Below are 4,978 nucleotides of genomic sequence, written 5' to 3'. Positions count from 1 at the left end.
CCTCACTCGTATGTCTTTTGCTTCATTCAAGTGATGTGCAAAATTATACCTATCAACTTTTAAATTTTATAAACCTAACTAACTAAACTAATTTATGCACCTATACGCAGTGTACCTAGTTGGATTATAGAATAGCTTAGGTAAGTCAGGTGTCGAACACAGGGAACGGAATTTCAATTTAGAAAATAACCACTACTAATTAAACTAAGAAACAAGCTTTAAATGGGTGTTTTACTGATTTTGCAAGATCAGAAGAACTTAAATCAAACAACTACCAATTTATCTACTATTAAAACTAAACAAGCAAAGAAAATGATGTTTACTTCAAGTTTAAAGAGTACTTTCGTTTAGTTCCGAATTCCCCCTCTCATATGGTTGACTTTTATTGGATGAATTATATAGATTACCAATTCATTATATTACTAGTTATCGTGATCAGATACCTAGATGCACCAATTTATGAATTACTATGCAATGATCAAGCACAGGTTAAACACAAAATCGATATAAGCACAAATTGGACTATGAATGATAAATTGTTAAATTACCTATCATAGATCAAGAAAAGGAATCTAAGCACAAATTACAGATCAATTATGCTCTCTAACACAATTAAAGTTATTAACTTTTAATTACTTAAGCCTATGATTTGGTTAATCACTAGCTCCAATTATTTAATGATCATAAACAATTAGGTGACAAATTCATGCAACTAGAATGATCATCTATTACATAGAACTTGTTTAATAAGCAATAAAAGCTATAACTTCAACATGCTAGGATTTTAATTATCAAAACAAGTAAAATCAACATAAAACATCCATAAATTCAAAATCAACACAAAATATTTGGGTTCATCTTCACCAAACAGAAGTATGGGGTGATTAGCCCATAACTAAAACAGAAACAAACATGAAATCAAAATAAAATAGAGAACACATGGTAAAATCTAGCAAACCGAATGATTCAATGATGATCTTCATTTATCTTCAAAGCGTGAGTGCTAAACGAAATCTTCACTTCTGAGGGTTTTCTGATAGCTTTCAGTCGTAATCCTTAGCTTAATCCTCAATCCAACCTCCAAAATTTGACCTAATGCCCGGTTTATATAGATACCAAAAATATGGTTGCCACGACGTGGGGAATAGATATCGCGTCGTGGTCAACACTTAAAATGCATATGCCCCAAGTCTTTGGAAGCTTCTGTGTCAGGACAGGTGTCTACGTCGTGTCGTGGCATGCAATCTTTTCACGACTTCTTCTCTTCTTCTATGTTGATGCTAGCTTTGACCTCCAAGTTTGTAGCTTTCTTCAAGTTTGGTCCTTTTTCCTCAAGAATGTCCTTTTTGGCTGCAACATATAATTTAACTAAGTAAGTACCAAATATATTTGCTTTTAACCAAGTTATAGCTTAAAGTGAATTCAAATAATTCCTACAAATATGTATAAATATGGCAATATCACCCAACAACTCTTTTTGTACACATAACAATATACATATAAGTTTAAATGTAAATGTTTACCAAACAATAATTAAAAACCTATAAGTAATACCTTCAACCCCTCCTAATATAATTCCTGCATTTCATTGCTTACATTTCACTAAGTATACCCTTTTACATGTACTCTTTGAACAAATGATTTACTAATATAGGTAGCATAAGGTCTTTGTGGTACGAGCCTGCAAATAATATGATAGTTTTAGTTTTGAATTCATATGTAGGTGTAGACCAGAAGGTTATATGTTGAAAAATATGTAATATATTATTGGTAACTCACATTTTTTTTCAAACATCAATATTTAAACGTGCATCTGGCCCATAAGCATAGGAATTGTTTTGACCGTCTACAGTTTCCATAACAGATCCATTAGCATTTGTTGTGGATGTAGTTACAGTTGTTGGTGTTGGTGATGGGGTAGATTCAGGGGTATCTTATTTGATAGATGTATCTGTTGAGGATGTGGTAGTTGGTTTAGGTAAAGAGGATGTGGTAGTTACTGTAGGTGTTGAGGATGGTGTCGATGATGTAGCTGTTGAGTTTGTAGTAGTAGATGTAGGTGTTGAGGATATGGTAGTCGATATCGGTGTTGAGGATGGTGTCGATGATGTAAGTGTTGTAGTTTTGGTAGTATATGTAGGTACTGAGGATGTGGTAGTCGATGTAGGTGCTGAGGATGGTGTCAATGATGTAGGTGATGGGGTATGGTCGATGATATTGAGAAGTTGACTTCTTCATCAACTAAATGTTTGTTTAAGAATCTTGTAGTTGAAATCCTTTTGTGGTTCAAAACTTAAGGTGAAATGAATCCTTTTGCCTTAACACTTGATGCTTCTTTTGGTTTCAAGTGCGACATCTTTCCTGATTACTAGTAAAAAAAAGTAGTCAATACCAATTTATTAAAGATGCTAAGATCATGATGATCATAGAACAAGAAACATGCATGAATGAAATTGAATGTGTTGATACATGAAAGTGAACCTCTAGCAATACGAAGTCCAGCCAAACCAAAGTCAATATGCATTCCGAGGTTGATGAGTTCCAAAATGGAACCTGTTTTGAAGTGAAGATATGTCCGAGAAGCAGATAGTTTTCAGTGTTATTCAGAGTCTGTATTAGCATTAAATTTTTCTTGTCCTTTTGTATTTGTTTTATTGTAAAGTTCATGGGACAATATTGATTAAATCATGTGTGTCGGCTTTTTAACTTCCCAGATTTACATTCTCCATGGAGTCTTGTTCTTTGTCTTTTTATCACTCATTGGCTATTTAAGGAGTTGATCTTTCCATGCAATGTAACCTTTGTTAGCATCATTCTCTTTCACATCAATACTAAGTATCTTGCAAGTAAAATCACTCTTTCAATTATTCTATTGTTCTTAAATTGTCTTTACTTTGCTCATAATCATTTACACTTAAATATGTTATTGAATACTTTATTGAACTTCTTACTTCAAGACAAGACTGGTTTACCAGACTTGACTGGACTCTTAATATTAGCAGTAGACATTGATCTTAAGTTAATTCAAGGTTTGACTTTTCAAACCTTGTCCGCGCACAGTTTCTTGCACTCTCAGTTGGTATCAGAGCTTGAGTGGTTGTCCATTGAATCCATAAAAACATATTATAGTTGATTTGAGATTACCTTGGTATCTCATTCATTTATGTGTTCAGGATAAAAGTTCTTATCTATACCACTTCAACTTCCATACTTTAACTTCAATGGCTTCTCCTAATCCAACTCAACAAATGTATCTAATGCAAATAACAAATAGCATGGGTTGCCCAATGCGTGCCCCATTGCTAGTTGTTGAAGAGTATGATCATTGGAAAGTTAGAATGGAGAGATTTTTACTTGGTAAGGAAAAAAGGTGAAGAGATATTGAGGTCTGTGAAAAAAGGTCATCATGCTCCTGTGAGACAAATGGTTAGAGATGTTGTTTCTACTCTCATGGGTCAAGAGGAACAACGTCTAGCACCTCTAATTACATCGAACCTCGAAAAGCTTCATGCAGATCAGGTTGCGTTCTTGGAAATGGTGTTTGGTGTTCCTCCTTCTCTCTTTGAGCACATTAAGTTGTGCATATACGCCAAAGAGATTTGGGATACACTTCAAGACTTATTCGAAGGTTCTGAGAACATGAAGGATAAGCTTTTGACATCTGTTGTGAACGACTTTGATACTTTCACTATGTCACACCCCCAAACCGGAACGGCGGAAACGTTCGGGGGCGGATGACGTCATGTATAGTATCACAACAATTGCATCATAGTAATCAAAGTAAACACAACCATTACAATGAATATATATAATAAGTGTTTACATCAGTTTGCTTCATATTTTTATATATCCAAAAGTATAACAAAAGTAAAAGATGATACTCTATATGCTCCGTCTTCTCAAAAGTCAGTCGAGGTACCTGTCTAATGATTTTCTGAGAATACAAGCAGTTTTGAAAAAGAGTATCAGCATAAATCTGGTGAGTTCATAAGCATCTTTTTGTAAAAACAACCTGTTAATGAATCAGTGAAAATGTTTGTATGTTTCCAAGAAAATCCAATATTTTCTAACATGTGATTTTGTTATAAGGTTCCGTAAGTGTTTGTTTGAATGTTTATTTAACACCTGATTAATTGTATAATACTAATTTGAATTTATAAATCCCTTTTTGTAACAAGACCTTGGCTATCACTAGTATGAATAAAATGTTCTGTTTGAAAACCCCGGTTATTACCAGTATGTATAGTAGTTTTATTTCTCATAAAGAAACCATGTATTTTTCCATACTTATGCTAAATAATCATTATTCATGTGAAGTATATTAATACGTAAATATATCGTTGTTATCTATTTGCGAGTGTTATGACCATACTAAACATGATATGGCGCGAATCGGGCACCAGTATCCTTTATGACTTTGTCACCCGTAGACCTGCCGGTCCTACTATATCTAGCAGCAAGGTGCGGGATTGTCAGTCCCGTATAGATCTATACACAAACTCACGCTCTCCTTCGGGGAGATTTTGTATCATAAGGGTAGTCTTCCACTAGTACATGTAATTGTACCCAAAGACGTGTCTCTCAAACTAGATTAACGACACTACAAGTAATAATACGAGAAAAACCTTTTATAAATATTATTCATAAAAGATGTGTGTGTATGTATATGTATAACCTTGTATGTATTCCCAAACTATACTTAATATAGTTTGTATGTATGTATATGTATAACCTTGTATGTATTCCCAAACTATACTTAATATAGTTTGTGTGTATGTATATGTATAACCTTGTATGTATTCCCAAACTATACTTAATATAGTTTGTGTGTATGTATATGTATAACCTTGTATGTATTCCCAAACTATACTTAATATAGTTTGTGTGTATGTGTATGTATAACCTTGTATGTATTCCCAAACTATACCGTTTATAGTTTGTGTGTATGTATATGTATAACCTTGTATGTATTCCCAAA

The sequence above is a fragment of the Lactuca virosa genome, chromosome 7 (assembly GCF_052849685.1).
Source record: "Lactuca virosa cultivar CGN04683 chromosome 7, Lactuca_virosa_CGN04683_v6, whole genome shotgun sequence".
NCBI classification, from domain to species: domain Eukaryota; kingdom Viridiplantae; phylum Streptophyta; class Magnoliopsida; order Asterales; family Asteraceae; genus Lactuca; species Lactuca virosa.
The sequence above is the reverse complement of the archived record's forward strand: the minus strand, read 5'-3'. Positions refer to the sequence as shown.